This window comes from Cryptomeria japonica, chromosome 8, assembly GCF_030272615.1.
Source record: "Cryptomeria japonica chromosome 8, Sugi_1.0, whole genome shotgun sequence".
NCBI lineage: Eukaryota > Viridiplantae > Streptophyta > Pinopsida > Cupressales > Cupressaceae > Cryptomeria > Cryptomeria japonica.
The window spans coordinates 354993520-355011311 of record NC_081412.1 but is presented as its reverse complement, the minus strand read 5'-3'; positions in this window follow the sequence as shown (position 1 = coordinate 355011311).

The window sequence follows — 17792 nt, the reverse complement described above, 5'->3', positions numbered from 1 at the left end:
CTTGTTTTGATTGAATTTAACCATTAACCCCTCTTGTGATCTTTCCCTTGGTTCAAAAGGATTAAAAAGAATGGTGCAAAATGATAAAACTGGTATTGATTTGTTGTGTGGCCTTGCACGTATTGTTGACAATAACATCATGCCTATCAATAGTTGTGTTGAAGTCCTTTGTTACACTCAAACCACTGGTCAAGTCAATCATTCTCTTCATATTCCTACATCCTTGCCTTTTGTGACTACATTCACATCTTCTATCATGACTACATCCACATAAAATATTAATCCTACACATATTGGTTAAGGGGGAAACCTTGTTGTATACACATAAAAATGGCTATGAGCGATTAAATAAATATTTAATAATTATTCTTCTATTAAATAGTTAATTTGATAAGATTAATTTATTTAATTCATTTCGTGTCTTTCTATTAATTAATTTAATTGAAATATTTTATTAATTAATTCATCTATCCTATTCCTCTAATTAATTAAATATCTAATATTTAATTATCCTTCTACTCAATTAATTAAATATCTAATATTTAATTATCTCCTTCAATCAATTAAATATCTAATATTTAATTGTTATTCTCCTATCCTATAGTCTCAAATATTAAATAATTTCTTAAATTATTTAATCTTTCTTATCCAACTCACCCTCCATCTCCACTTCATCTTCCCTTTGTCAACTCATCAAACATGTGGCTAAGGAAATTAATATTTCTTAAATATTAATCCATCATTTATCTTCAACCTCCAAACTTAATGAAATATTGTGTATGTACACATATTTCATAACCTTCTTCTATATTCTCTCCAACACCCCCTACATCTTAGGAAGGACTTGAGTCCACTTGTCCTCTCATGCCTAAATCTTCTCCAACCATCCTTAGATTCTCTCAGTCAGCAAACCAGTCAAAGTGAGATGAGTGACACTTGTCTTCTCCTTCCCCCTTTCTCTCAACCTTCACCTTTTCTCATAGGCATCCAAATCTGTAGATCTGATCATGACCATTGATCTGGGCCACATCATCTTATCCTCTCAAGGTCTATAAAATCAAGAGCTTCAGTTGAGAGAGAGTTAGACTTCAAGTGAATTTGCAAGCCAAATCATTTGTAAAACTTATGCATCCGTGAGTTTTAATCTTGAAGCAAATAACAATTAGCATTTTAGCATAATCGTTTTAGCATAATCATGTAGTATTGCATATCATAGTATCAATTAGCTACTAGTTATCAGTCCATTTTTCATATGCCATCTTGGAAGCTATCAATGCTTGTCTGAGAGAACACCATCTGCAACCAAGAACAATGGAGTTAGGACACAATGAGACATAAACCATGAAGGTAATATTAGTATTTTTAATTCATATGTATTTCATGTAGTTTCATTGGTTGAGTTTGGATTTCCTGTAGCATTTCCTTTGTATTTTGTAAAACTAACATGTTACAGGTAGCATTTTGATGATGAAATTCAAGTCGACACACTTGTTAATCAAAATTCGTATATACCTCTTTCTGTGAGTATTCCATTTGTATCTCAATCATCTCGCATACCTACATATCATAGTGTTACACCTCCTTACTCTCAACCTCCACCTACATACAATAATTTTACTCCTCCATCACAATCCAATATGTCCAATTTCAACCCATCCACTAAACCAACCATCAATAACTTAGCCCAAATTATTTCATCCCTACAACAACAGTTGGCTTCGATTACCCAATCCAAGTTTAATGTGCCCATATTTGATGTAGCAAGCCCATTATCTGATGACATTGTCCATGTTATCCCTCCTAAACATATGGAAGTCCCTCAACCGAAGTTATACAATGGAAAAGTGATCCCTTGACTCATGTGAAAACATTTTGAACTTTGCGTAGTGACTTTTCTCATGATCAAAGACATGGATAAATTGTTTACTTGAACCTTTAGGGATAAAGGCTTGCAATGGTATTGTTCTTTGCCTCCTTACTCTATTACATCATTTCAATAGTTAGCTAATGCTTTCATTCAACAATTTCATAATAATATTGGTCCTAAAATTACTTTGACTAATTTGATTCATTGTAAACAAGGTGTTAAAGAAAAAGTGACTTTTATTGGTATATATAAACATTTGTATTCTCAAATTGCTTATCTAATGCCTGATCATGATGTTATAAGAAATTTTATTTCTAATTTATAAAAAGACATTAGGGATAAGCTTATCTTTTATGAGTTTACTTCCTTTATGTAGTTATGTGTAGTGCTTCATAATTATCAGCTTCAAGTGAGCCAATTTGAATCATCTCCTTCAATGGCTCTGATTGATAAGAATGAGAGTGCTCAACAATCTTTTGCAAAGTTTAAACTGAACAAGGGATACATCAAGTTAAATAACAACATCAATACTCAAGTGGCAACCATGACATCAGGTGTGGCCCCTTTATCCAAATACTTTAGAAAAGAATGTACTCCTCTTTTTCAGTCTTTACATCTATAGCAGAATGTCAAAATTCATAGATAAAAATATGTTGGAACTTCCTCCCATCAAGCCAATTGATACCTCTAAACCTTTTCCATCCTATCATGATCCCAAATCATTTTTCCAATATCATCCTCAACTCGGTCATGATATTGAGAAGCGTTATACCTTAAGGAGTAGGATTCAAGACTTTATTGATAACAATACCATATTTGTAGTTCGTGTGAATGACAAAGGAAAGAAATTTGTAGCACCTCCTCATCATAACCTCCAAATCTTTACTAATCCTTTGTCTTCCCATTCTACTAATGCGGTTGAGTATGAACCTCTTGCATATTCTCTTGATGACCTTGGTGTTGAGTCCAATAATGTTATGAATCTTGTTGACAAACATATACCCTTTAAGGACCTATGCATTACCTTTGATCATAGTGAGACTATTGTTGCACCTGATTGCCCACTATATATCATTGTGAAGATAAAAAAACAAACTCTCACGAGGAGTTCTCATTGACCCATTATGTATGATGAATGTGATCATTGAAGAATGTCTCTATACTTCTCAATTGCATCAAGTAATATATGATAAATCTAATGTAATGTTCAAGGTGTATGATGGTTTCTCTTTCCCTACTATTGGTTCTATCACTCTTCTTGTTGAGGTTGGCACTAAGGGCATAGATGCGACTTTTTCTATCATTCCCACATCAAATCAATTTAATGTGAAGTTGGGACATCCTTGGCTCTCTTCCATAAAAAGTGATCCCTTCTACTATTCATAAATGTCTAAAATTTCCTCATAATGACACTATAATAATAATTAATCATAGTATGTATCAATCCACTGTGAGGCATCGACATGTTACTCTTGATTACTTTTGGCCTAAATAATTTGAGCCTCTTAAGCCTCAAAGTGATTCTCTTTTTCTATCTTATCAAAGGTGGAAGAATAAGATGATCTTATCTTTGACTAAGCCTAGAGATCCTAGACCTATTGCTCCTCCTCATGATGGACTTGGTATCCTTCCTACACCTTCTATTCCTCCTATATATGTTGCAGTCCCACCTCCTACATCCTACAAAGGAAAGCACCTGACACCTCTTATTTGACAACCTAGTAGACCTTCTCCCATTCCTCCTCCTTTAAAGAAAGATAACAAGCCTATGTTTGTTAACCCTCAAACTTCACAACCCTTATCTACAACTAAAAGAAACCATTGTGTGAGAGAACGTTGACAGAGATGTCGTGCTAAGGCTTGTGAACTTGTTTCTCAAATGTTTTCCTCCTCGAAGACACCAATTGTTGACTTATTCCCATTTGTATAGCTTTCGCATAACCCTAGGGAGGAAGTTCAACCTAAATCACTAAGATTAAAAATCCTTAATAAAAATGATGGTTTATGCTCTATTCATCTTAGAGATCCTATTTTTATTGATCTTGATGAAAAAATGGATGATGATGTTGTTCATGATAACAATTCTAATTCTAATTATTCTTATGATATGTATGAACTTGTTGATGTTGACAATGATTTATCATAACAATTTTCAAAAGCATTAATCCTAGCTCCTAGTGACAGACAAAGTGACTCATCATTAGAGCATGGTCCTTGTTTGGAACTTGCAATAGCTCCATCTAATGTGCTTGAATTTGCTCCTCTTGCATCTTGTCCACCATCCCAAAACAATGTTCAACAAGATTGAGAGGTGGATGATTTGCTTGATTAGCTTCATTCATGTTATATATTCTCTCTCCCCTCTTTCTTGTTTGTAATTTTTTTCCCCATGATGTGTTATGTTAGGTTCTATTTGGATGACTCTTGTCACTTTGTTGGTACAAGGAAAAAAAAAGGTCAAATATATTTTGACATTCTTCTATTTGTATCTCAATTCTTATATTTGTTGTCCCTTGTCTTGTCTACTTGGGGACGATGCAAAGCATTGAGATCTCTCTTGGTATCTTCCATGTTGACTCAAAAGACACATGTTCCTTTTATGCTTTGCATATCTACCCCCATCATTTTCTTGGGTATGAAAAATGTCAGTCCCCCTTTTCCTGTCTTGTTTTCTTTCTTTTTGCCTTTCTTTGTGTTTTTGTTTTGGGGACCTCGGAATCTTGGAACCCCAGAGTTTTGAAGTGCCCCTTTTATTTGTTTTTGTCTCTGCTTCAGAACCCAGAAGTTCCAAATCATTCTTTGTGCCTTTGTTTTCTTGTTGAAACCTCAGCATTTCGAAACCCTGGAATCATGAAGTCTCGTTCTTGTTGTTTGGTTCAAGACTTTGGAACTTCGAAACCTCAAAGTCCTGAAGTCTTGTTTGTGTTGTTTTATTGAAGACCCCGCAACCTCAGAACTCCAGAGTTCCTAAGTCCCTCTTTTCTTTGTTGTGTGGAAGCCTCAAAATTTTGGAATCCTGGAATCCTGAGTTCTTCGTGTTTTGTTGTTTTTTTGTTTGAGTTTTAGAATTTCAGAATCCTGAACTTGTTTTGTGTGTCATCTCGGAACTTCGAAACCCCGAAGCCCTGAGGTGTCTTTTTGTGTATGTCCCAGGGCCTCAGAACCTCGAAATCCTAAGGTCGTGTTTAGTGAGGTAGTACGGTCACCGAAGAAGGGGGTATAAATATGGCAACATGGGTGATTTTCATTCATTTGTGCATTCTTCCTTTGCAAAACTTGAGCTCTCCCTCTACACGATTTTCTTCCTCATGTGTTCATATTTTTTGGTTCACCGCCTTGCCAAGTCAGTTTGTTTGTTTTTGTTTTCTCATTTTTCGTATCATTTTAGCTAGGATTAGATTAGATTTTTCCAGCTTTCAATAAATTGGCCGTTTCATTTTTCTTTTTCGCAAGACCCTAGTTTCGGGGCTTTGAGATCAGGGGATCTTGAAACCTCGAAGCCCTTAAGTTTGACCCAACCCAACACCTCAAAACCCCGAAACCCCTTAGTTCTGAAGTGTTCATCCGATAATTTTACTCATATCGGGATTCTAAAACTCTGAAATCCTTGCGCCTTGTAATGTTGAGTATTTTACTCACCTCGGAATCCTGAAACTCTAGAGTTCTAAAGTGCTTGTTTGATGTAAGTTTTCCCTATCTCGGGATTCTGAAATCCCGAAGTCTATTTTGAAGCTATCTTACCCAATTCTGGAACCTCGGAACCCTGGAGTTCTGAAACTAATCCTTGGAGTGTTTTACTTACCTCAGAACCCCAGGGTTCCTAAATTTGTCTTTTGGGTCCTTTACCAAACCTGGAACCCCGGAGTTTCAGAGTTAGTTGTTTTGCCCTTTCCTTAACTCGGGATCCTGAAAACCTGAAATCAGCTCTTTTAAAGGGTTTTATGCCTCGAAACCCTGAAGTTCAAAAATATGTGATGATTTGATAATATAAAGTAATAGCTAATTATTGATCTTTTCTTGCAGGATAAAGAAGATTGATGGACCCATCCCCAAGCAAGAAAATAACTAAGGAGGAAGTGAAGCTTGACAAGAAGCTAGTAACAATGAAGTATCAGTATCAAGGGTAGACTCTCGCCTCAAAGATGGAAGATGAAGTTCAATGGGTGATTGATATTGAGATCATGCATATAGAGATTAAAGACATCAAAACCCAACTGACGCCTGCACCTCATACCCTTGAAACACCATACAGGAGAATTAAGAGATCAAGGTTGGTAGAGGCAACTATTTTTCCTCAAGCCATGCAGTCGCCTGAGCTTATTATGACAATTGCCCAACACTACCAACCAGATACAAGGCAATGTGTTGATGTAGATGTAAATGTGATTGTAGATCTTTCGCCCAACATGATAGGAATGACTTTTGGGATACTACTGAGGGAAGAGGTTCTAGTGACAACTGAAGAGCAGCCCACCTCTATATTTTTGAAGAATGCTTCTAATCACAAAAGACACATTAATGAAGCATGGCTCGAGGAACCAAGGAAGACATGGCTTGTTGGTTCCCTAAAACGCACTTGGTGGGGTTTTTGTGTTGCCCCCAGGGACAGAAACCAAGTTGGGCCCTTGAATCATGCGTGGAGGGGTCAGCCTCCAAACCGTTTAGGATACTCAGGGACTTGGACCAACAATATAAAAAGGATTTTTTGATTATCCTTCTACACTTTGGGCTCTACAAAACCCAAGAGGGTATTCCCTTAATGCTTCTGCAATCTCCGCACCACACTTGCAGATGGCATTAAAACAAAGCAGATGGTCTCACTCCTAAAAGGGGGCTCAAACAAAGAGCGAGAACGCTACATAGTGGCTAGCTCTCAGTGATCCTCGACCTGCTTGGGAGTGTGAGACAACTTTTCTACAAACAACATCATGCATAGAAAATGAAAAGATATTATGATAATATCATAGCTATAGCAAGCTATCAATGAGTGATGAGTAAAGAAATGTCATAGAATAATGACTAGAAGCAACAATCAATGTCTTATAAATTTAGGAAATTGAAATTGCATAATGCAAAGATAAATATGCAACAGAAACCTTAATCTAATAGCCAAAGATCTCGAGATAACATTGCCTTACAATGTATCTCATCTGTCTATCCCAACCCATAATACTTATTAGAATCCCTATATAAGCCATGTTAGTCTGCAAATCCTATATAATCAATTTATCCAGCCCCTTAGTCACAGGGTAAGATAGAAGAAACATGCATCATAACAATACAACAAAAGAGAAAAACCCTTGATCTTACTCATTCAAAAACATAACAGAGTCATACATTGCAGAAAATGAATTCAGACAATATTTTCATTCATTGCATAAGCTATTTTCTCTTACAAATTACATTACATATAACTCCTTCAAGAACCTACAAAAAACTAAGACACAAAACCCATTTTATTTGCTCTGCAGATTCCTGTTACAGCCTACTCATTTCACCTAAACCTACTATACATGACCAAGGATTTGAATCCAAGCTTTTTGGACCAAATTTCTCGGCCTCTGTCTCGTGGCCTTGATTTCCTTTTTATAGAAACGAGGGAGAAACAAGCTTCAGGCCAAAGGAGACACCTGTAACAAGATTATAAGATTGCTTGTTACTTTGTTAAAAAATATTCCTCACAATCTCCCAAAAGATTGTCCATGCTAGCGGTCACGATGAAGTAGAACCCAAAATTTCCCAACTGCATTTTAGTAGAAACAAAATCTTTGAGTTGTGTCATTATCACTGCAAATGCTTCCAAATGGATCGTGAGATACATCATCTTTGTTCTGTAGAGCATTCCCCTTCAGGAAGGGGAATTAGATACTGACAAGAAGTAAAGTCCACCCTAAACTACAGGCGAAGCTTCAACCTTCATGCCCAGGATCAGAGAAAATGGAAAGAGGAGATCACAGAGGAAAATGAAGTGAAGGGAAGGCATTGCAGCTTCCATGCCCATGCTAAGATGATCGGTTGCCGCCCCAATCCCAATCTTGTTCTGATACTTTTCCTCTATAAGGCTCCTCTTATATCCCTCTACCAATAAGTGATAGAGGAGTGACGGAGGATGAGTCCTACAGGGCTTGTTCTGATAAGAAACTGTTTCAAGCCTCCATTGACTATCCTCCCCATTTTCAAGACTCCATTGACTATAAGCATACTCACTCCCAGAAGGAATCCACCTAGTATCACAAAGCTCAATGTAACTCCTAGCACGATATGGCTCAAAAATTGTCTTCATTAGTTTAAAATCTTGAGAGAAAATAATGAACTCTCTATTCTTTCTACCAACCGGAGACACCACCGAGTTGTATTTATAATGAAAATACTTCTCTTAGCGATGTTCATGCATGGGAAAAATCATCATTCCAATGCTTTTCTACTCATCCTGCCAGCAAATGAACTCAAGAAACTATATCCATCAAATCGAGAAATCGTCAAACTTAAACCACTAATTCATTGCTTTTCTGACCAAGTTCACCTTATGTGAACGATCTTGTTTCTGATTTCTTCACTGCAGATTCTCTACTCTAGAATCCTCTTCCCGGATACTGTATCTTTATCTTTTGAAAGTTTCTCAGCAATAGTTTATTTATTTTTTGTCTAACTGTGAGAATCACTGAAAATACGCATCCTATGATTTTGTTGACAGGTCCTTGATCATCTCACTTCCAGCTCAAAAATCATCCTTATCCCTTTCATCTCTCTGAAAAAATTGATTTTCTCTCTGTGGTGGCAAATGAAAACATGCAGAATTTGCCACCTCAAGTGTTGCTAGCTTTATCCTGCAAATTTGACTTGACTTAACAAAACACCCTTGAAAATGGCATTTTGAAAATCATGTCGGTATTCACTTGTCTCTATTTGTCTTTGTTTTCCATGTTGGCATACCTACTTCCTTCTGCCTTTTCTTTCCCATGTGAATAATAGTGAGACAGTCTGAATCACTCCTTTTGAAAACCTCTTATGTTTCCAGGGTTGATTTGTCCAGCATGGCATATCGCATGATCACCATCAATCAATACTGATATTGACTTTCCAACGTAGCAAGTGAGTCCTTTAAAACTTGACGAAGCATCGCCAAATCATCCTAGAAACTCCGCTCTATCAGCTACCCTACTATCGAACTTGTTCAACCCGCCTGGGACACATGGCATCATCTCATGATGTCACAGTCCTTAATCTTCCTGCATCTTTCATCACGGTTTTGCAAGAGTCATCTGATCTTCTCACTCATTATGCGTCGCTTACATAGTTCACTCAATATTCATCGTTATCCCTCGAGCAACTTTTTTTCTTAAGTCAAAACATCTCCATCCTTTTGAAACTCATACAAATTCACGGTACCATTAGTTGCTCGACATTTAATCGAGAAAATAAAACTCAAAAACCAAAGTCAGACTTGGGGAATTGAGAACCTGCAGAAATATAAAAAGGGGGGCCTGACCATAATGCAAAAGACATAGTTTTCTTAAAAGGTGAGTAGGAAATAACATCTAGGGAAAGAAAGCAGTCCCCTTTTGATGATGGTAAAGACCCTCAAGCTTTAAAATGAAAAAGGTAACACAAAAATATAACAGGCCTATGGTTTACAACAAAATTTCATCTGAGAACATATAAACCTAAAAACCTTAAACCCTGAGGGCGAAAACAAAGAGCAACAGAGAATCAAAATAACTAAAATAATTGTCAGAGACACCAAATTTTGCATAGTCATTTTTAGGACTATCAGAGGCTCTAGTTGGGGATGACCATCACTACAGGATGGTACAAGGATGTTGAATCTCGGGTGGAGCAAACCAGCTGTAGAGCAGACCAAAAAGGGAACTACCTAGACAAGGTAGCCCAAAATAGAAAAGAAACCTACTCTTATATGTACAAGATCTAATCTACTACTCATGGAAAAGAAATACTTCAAGAGAAGTAAAATTCCAAGAATTGTTCATGAACAGGCAATTCAAGGACTACATCTATCATTTCTTGGAGTACATATGAAATGAAAACCCTCTCCCCTCTTGCTATGAATCAAATATGGGCCTAAGCAGATGACATCAATTTACCATGCCTTCCTTTGTCTTCCTTCCTGTCACTCCATATCTTGATCAAAACCTGTATCCAAAAACTTAATACAGTTTCTCTTTGTACAAGTTTCATGACTTGCATCTGTAATTCATCATTTTGGTATTAGCTTCTTTTCGAGTTCTATTATAACTCACCAAAGCTTCAACACTCAACTGTATTTAGTTTTCATGTTACCAACACAAGAATGAAAAAACTTGTATATGTCCATTAGGTTGCAAAGTTAACCTCCCTCCCCTGCACCCTATACTGTAGTTTGAGAAAATCAAACTCTGATTGATGGCCAAGGCCATCAAAAATGAAGCATCAGTGTTTTCCTTTATCAAAAAATTGATTTTTATCCACACATGTAATCAATGAGTTGAAAATATCACCATATACATGTTGACCACCTTCAAAAACATTTGCAAATTGCAAACCCATCTTGCACTTGATATCATCCAAGTCCCTTTTGATTGAGGAAACACTCAACTAGCAAGTAATCAAGAATTCTGACTTGTATTCTTTCACATTGCTATCGTCAAGGACAAATAAAACTTCTTGATCAACTTGGATGGCCCCTTCCTTATTATAAATACCATCCCCATAGGCGTCAGATATGCCTTCAACATTATCATCATAACCAGTCATGGAAAGAAATTGACCTTCATCGCAGGACATTAATTCAGTATTCACATTATGGTCAATCTTCACCATTTCTGAGTTTTCAACCTCCTCCTCATATAAAGGATTTGAAATCATATGAAAACCTTTCCCATAAATATTTAGGCAGAGCACGAGCTGATCTATATCTACATCCTCATAAAATAGTGCTTTAAAAACTTCAGTGAAACTACTGCCCACCTCAAATTCACACTCACCCCTATTAGGCATAAGGTAATCATAATCTGAGCTATAACAACTTTCAGCATCATAATATTCATTGTTGTAACTATCATAGGATTCAACAAAATCATCATGACAGCCCTGGCCCTTTTCTTTATCCTTTTCAACCACACCTGTTGGTTCATATGTGTTTTCATGATCTGAGAATTTAGGAATAATTTGATCTACTACATAAGGATTCTCTTGAAATAGGTTGGGTAACATGTCATTATTCATAATATTTGTTTCAAGCATATCTACCCAAACCATTTCTTCACGCTTATCACCATGAATATATCGGCATGGTGTAAGCTGAAGCATATCTTCTTTATTGGAGGACACCATGGAATTCTCTATCTTATCAGTAAAGAATGGTACAATAATATTTGAGGTTTTGCCATTACACACAATTCCCGAGAAGATAAATCTATCTCAGCAAAACCTTGCATCCTATCATTATCACTATCAGGTGTACACCATTCTAATTCTTCTTGATACAGGCTATCAGATTCACCTGAACCATAAGATTTAAGACAAACCCTTTGTGTGGCATCCTTACTGAAAGGAGCAATAATTTTATCACCTGATGTAGCCACTGAAGTTACCTCCATCTTTGTACCATTTGTATCATACAAGCTTTTACTAACCTTTTCTTCACTAATATGAGGAATAACCACTGTCTGAGACAAGTTTTCTTCACTCATATTTTGATTTGAATCATAGGTTTTAACATGTCTTCTGTGATCAACAAAAGTGTAAATGCTTTGGCATTGATCTCCAATTCTTGACCCACACTTTTCTTCAATATCTAGTATTTTTGGATAACAAGCTCTTGTAGTGAAATAACCCTTAAGGATTCCATATTTCAAATTGTTCTCAATATCCATTGCTATCCTATAAGCCTGGTACAAGGTTTGAGGATTTTTATCCCTTATTAAGTAGCTCATTTCTTCATCAAATGTTGTTAAGTAAACAACCAAACATACTGCATCATTTGTCTTGTAACTTTCAGGAATATTATCAAATATTCTCGCAATTCTGAGATTAAAAACAGGGAGCAATTCATCCTCTATTATTTTAATAGTCATGAATCCTTTTATAGCCAAACTTGGATTGACCCTCTCACCAAATTATTCTATAAAAGATGCATTCAGCTCCTCCCATGAAGAAATATAACTTACTGGTAAATATGAAAACCAGACCCTAGCATTCTCTTTTAAACATTGGACAAACAACTTCATGCAGACATCTTCCTAACTAATCTCAAAATCTCCTATTAAATCAAAAAACCTCTTCAGGTGTTGACATGCTGATTCTGATCTTCTCCCGTTAAAATCTAGCAAATGTTACCTAACAAAAGTAGGAACAGGGTGTTGGCATGATTGAGAATGTTGTCATTATTGGCATAATTCATACACATGAGGTGATGCAGTTAAAGACTGATGACTGAACTGGTAGAGGATAGAAGACTATTTGTGATGAAGAGATTGAGATTGTCATTAGATCACTTGATCAATTATTTGTGTTGTCATTGATGGCAACTAATGTTAAATGATGTTAACTGATGTTTCCTGATGTTTGGTTTGTCATCTAAGTGATTCAGTCTACTAGAGACAGGGTTTATCAGCAATTTGCAAAAGACTGTGAAATAGGACTTTAACCAGTATTTGCAGAGATGTTTTACTTGAAGCGGATGATTGGTGATTTGTAGTTTGGAATGTAAGATTTTATCATGGTAATGAGTATATTATCGAAACCGCATCTTCTAATGACTATCAAAAGGCATGTTTATAATTTTTGATGAAGTTTTGCCAAGGTTTTAGTAGGGTTTTAGAATCGATGAAGAAATCATCAAACCGGTAATGATTTTTGATATGGTCATGATTGACATCAAGTTCACGTGTTGATGATAATGCGACACAAACCGCGTGAAATGTTTGAAAGATGTTTTGGCGCGTTTGGAGAGCAAATTTCTTGGGAATGTGCAAAGTGCTTAGCAGAATGAGCTAAGGGTTTGACTTTGTACCAGAACGACTTGTCGTGATGACTTGTGTTCATTCAACGGCTGATATTGATTTGATATTGATTGTAATGATCCATATGATGATCTGAAATGAGTTGTAAAGATATGTGATGATCTATGATGCAATTTAGGGTTTAGTGGTTGACATAGTGGAAAGCATTATTTATGATGGCTTAGTTGATGTTCATTGTGTCGGTGATCTAAGAGAAGAGTTTCAAGCCATACCTGAGAAGAGTGAGATCTTCCTAAGAATTGCAGATAGTGAAGCATAACTAGATCTGATTTAGCAAGTTGAGAAGTGCAAGTAACAGATCACTTTTTCACAGTTGTTCTCTAACTATTACAGCATATTAAATCCTTTAACCGGGTAGGTCCTAACAGGCCTTAATCTTGTAAATCCCCTAACAGGGTAGCTCTAAAAGAGAGTGGTAAATCCTCTCATGAGGTTGATCCTAACAGGTCATTAAGCTCTTAACCGAGCTACACATCCAAATCCCTTAACCGGGTGACTCCTAACAGGGTCTGCTACTAACAGGGCATATTGTAAGCTCCTAACAGGGCGTACTTCAAAAGAGTACAAATATTTGTGGGTACTAACTCCCACTGTGGTTTTTCCCTATGTGGGTTTCCATGTCAAAAATATGGTGTTCATGTGTGGAATGATTTTCATATGATGTTATTAATTATCTTTAGTTTATTCATTATTTTTGAATACACTGGTTATAGTAGTTTATCAGAGATTTATCAGTGATTACCGGTATTGTTTAATAAATTGGCATGTGGTAAATGAAGTTAGATTTTTTGCAAGGTTGATTTGGGTTTAAAGTTTCAAATTGGTCTTAATACTAATTCACCCCCCCTCTCAGTATTAATCAGATAACTACAAAATTTGGAAAGATAGAATGAAGATCTACATCAAAGGTATTGATGTACAATATTGGAAGAAAGTTGAAACAAAATATGTTTCTCCTACTACTACTCCCTTGACATCGGATGAACTCAAAGAGAAGCAAGAGAACATGCAAGCCTTAGAAGCTATTGTTAGTACTTAATCTGATTTAGAATATATTGATATTCAAGTATTGGAAACTGCAGGTGAGGCTTGGGAAAAGTTAGATATAATCTATGGAGGAGATGAGCATGTACAAAGAGCCAAAGAGGAAAGCTTGAGAGGAAATTTTGATGACATGAGAATGCTTGAAGGAGAAAATATTGCACAGTATGGTCAGAGAATCAAAGAAGTTGTTGGTGGCATAAAGAGTGTTGGAGGTAAAATGGATGATGACACAATAGTAAGTAAAATGCTCAGAAATCTTCAACCTTAGTATGCTATTAGAGTATCTGCAATCCAAGAGCTTAGATCTATTTTAAAGGATAAGGTAACTGTTGATTCATTGATTGGTAAGCTCACAGCTTTTGAGTTAAATAGTTTTGACAATAGTGTGACAAAATCTACTGAATCTACCTTTAAATCTTTTGTTACCGGTTCATCTGCTAGAAAAGGAAAAGATATATGTCAAAATCATGAGTGCAGGTCAAGTCATGGAAGTAACTGAGGAAATGAAGACAATGAAGATCAGGTGATGGAACTTGAGGCACTATTAGCAAAAAGATTAACAAGAGGCACCAGTAAGTATAAAGGAAAGCTACCTTTGAAGTGTTTCTCTTGTAGTAAAATTGGTCATATTGCTGCTAATTGTCCTAATGCTGATAAGATAGAGAAATTCAAAAAATATAAAGGAAAGGGCAAATAGCAATGTTATGTTGCAGTAGATGAAGGTGTGACCGATGAGGAGTCTGAAGATGAAGATGACAAGGAGGAAATTGTGTTTGTATCCGTGAAGGAGGAACTGACAGATGAAAAGGCACTGGTATCTCATATGGAGAATAGTGATGAATGGATTATAGACAGTGGCTGCTCACACCACATGACCGGAGACAAAAGTAAGTTCATAACCCTTGATGAATTTGATGGTGGTGTTGTTAGATTTGAAAATAACTCTCCCTCCAAGGTGAAAGGTAAAGGTTCAATTTCTCTAAATGGGAAGAGTAATGATGATGATGTATTTTGGGTTGATGGTCTAAACAATAATCTTTGAAGTGTTGGTCAGCTCAATGATAAAGGTTATTTGTTTGAGTTTAAAAGTGGAGTCTGCAAAATTATTGGAGGTAATGGTGAACTAATTGCTACCGGGAAGAAAACTAGAGGTAACTTATTCCATTTGAATAGTAATGTTAATAATTGTCTGGTTGCAAGAATGGAAGACAATTGGTTGTGGCATAAAAGATGTTGTCATGTTAATTTTGATAATTTGGTTAATGTAAGCAAGTCACTTGTATTGTAAGAGGATTGCCCCAACTTGTTAAACTAGATAGTGTGATATGCAAAGATTGCCAAATTGGTAAGATGAAATCTATTTCTTTCAAGAGAAAGAATTGTGCTTCTCAGAATATTTTAGATTTGGTACATATTGATCTTTGTGGCCCTATGAGAACAAATAGTTATTACAGTGATAGTTATTTCATTATTTTCACTGATGACTATTTTAAAATGATGTGGGTGACATTTTTGAAGGACAAATCAAAAGAATTTAGTAAATTTAAATCATTTAAAGCTCTAGTTGAGAATGAAACTGGAAAGAACTTAAATTGTTTAAGATCAGACTGGGGAGGAGAATTCACATCTAATGAATTTGTTAAGTATTGTGATGAACAGGGTATCAAGAGACAGATGTCAGCTTCGAGGACACCACAATAGAATGGCATAGCAAAAAGGATGAACAAAACAATAGGTGAAGCTGCTAGAACCATGCTATTACAGGGTAATGTACCTAAAATATGTTGGAGAGAAGCAGTCAACACTAATGTATACACAAAAAACTGGGTACTAGTAAAACGAGGTAACAATAAAACACCCTATGAGCTATGGTATGGAAAAACTCCTTGTGTAAGTTATTTCTAAAAAATTGGGAGTCAATGTTTTATTAAGAAAGATATTCACTGAGAAATTTGATGCAAAATCTAATGACGAAATCTTTCTTGGTTACTCTACTAGAAGTAAGGCATATAAATGTTACAATAAGAAAACTAAGAAGATTATTGAAAGTGCTAATGTGAAGGCAGATGATCTCTCTAGAAAGTCATAAGGTACCAGTAGATCTAAGCCTGAAAAAGATGATGAGAAACTTGTGATTATTGAACCGGAAGCATAGAACAATGAAGAACCGGCAAATGGAGAATGTGGTGCTCAACCGGTAAGTGATGACAGGGATGAAGAAAATGAAGAACAAGAAGCAGAAGATACAGAACTAGTACCGGTATTGCCCAGGTATGTCAGTTTAAACCAATCACAAGAGCAGATAATTGGTGATAAGAATGTTGGTGTGCAAACAAGGAGGAAAATGAGAGAAAACTCTTGTTTGATATCTATAATATAACCCAAAATAGTAAAGGTATCACTGAAAGATGATGATTGAGTTAATGCAATGAATGAATAATTAGTTCAAATTGAGAAGAATCAGACATGGTCACTTTTTCCTAGACCGGAGGATAAGAATGTAATTGGAACAAAATGGGTCTTTAGGAATAAGTGGGATGAAGAAGGAAAAATTGTAAGAAACAAGGCGATATTAGTCTACAAAGGGTATGCACAGGAAGAAGGTGAGGATTATGGAGAGACCTTTGCACCGGTTTCTAGATTAGAAGGAGTCAGAATGCTACTAGCATTTGCTGCATATAAGGGATTCAAATTTTATCAAATGGATGTCAAATCAACCTTTCTAAATGGGATTCTAGAAGAAGAAGTCTACATTGAACAACTCGATGTATTTTCTCTATCTGATGATAAAGACATGGTATGTAAATTGTATAAAGCACTATATGGTCTAAAGCATGCACCAAGAGCATGGTATGAGAGGTTACATGCACATCTGATCAAAATTAGATTCCAACTTACCAGTGAGGACAACAACATTTATTTGAAGATTGATGGAGAAAAGATGTTGATAGCAGCAGTGTTTGTAGATGACATAATTTTTGGAGGAAATGATGATATGTGTATGAATTTTGCTGATGTAATGAAAAAGGAATTTGAAATGTCTCTAATCGGTGAAATAAAGTTCTTTATTGCGTTACAGGTCCAACAACTAGATGGTGGTATCTTTATTTGTTAGAGAAAGTATGTCAAAGAGGTGTTGAAGACATTCGGCATAGAAGACTGCAAACCAGTAGGATCACCGATGGTGACAGGCTACAAGTTGTCCAAACAAGATGATTCTCGTACTGTTTGTGAAAAAGAGTACATGTCTATGATTGGTAAGTTGCACTATGTTGTTCATAATAGGTCAGACATTGCTAATGATGTTGGATTAGTTGTCAAATTTCAGAAAGAGCCTAAGGAAACACATTTAGTGGCAATAAAGAGAATTTTTTGGTATCTCAAAGGAACAATAGACTACGGTTTATGGTATCTTTGTAAAGGAGATTTTAATTTGGATGTCTTTATTGATGCAGATTGGGAAGGTAATGTGGATGACCGAAAAAGCACAACCGGTGGAGATTTTCTTCTTGATGGAAGATTAGTGGCATGGACGAACAAGAAGAAAACATGTATTTCTCAATCTACAGTTGAAGTAGAGTATGTTGTTGCATCCATGAATTGCACGCAGGCAATATGGATGAGACATGTGCTAGAAGGATTCAAAATAGATATGTCTGAACCGGTGACTATCTATTGTGATAATACAAGTTCAATAAATATTTTTAAGAATCATGTACTTCACGCTAGAACCAAGCACATTCAATTGAAGTATCATTTTCTAAGGGAAAGAGTTCAAGAAAAACTAATCAAGATAGAATATGTGAAGAGTAAAGATCAGATAGCTAATATCTTTACTAAGCCCTTACCAAAGACCACCT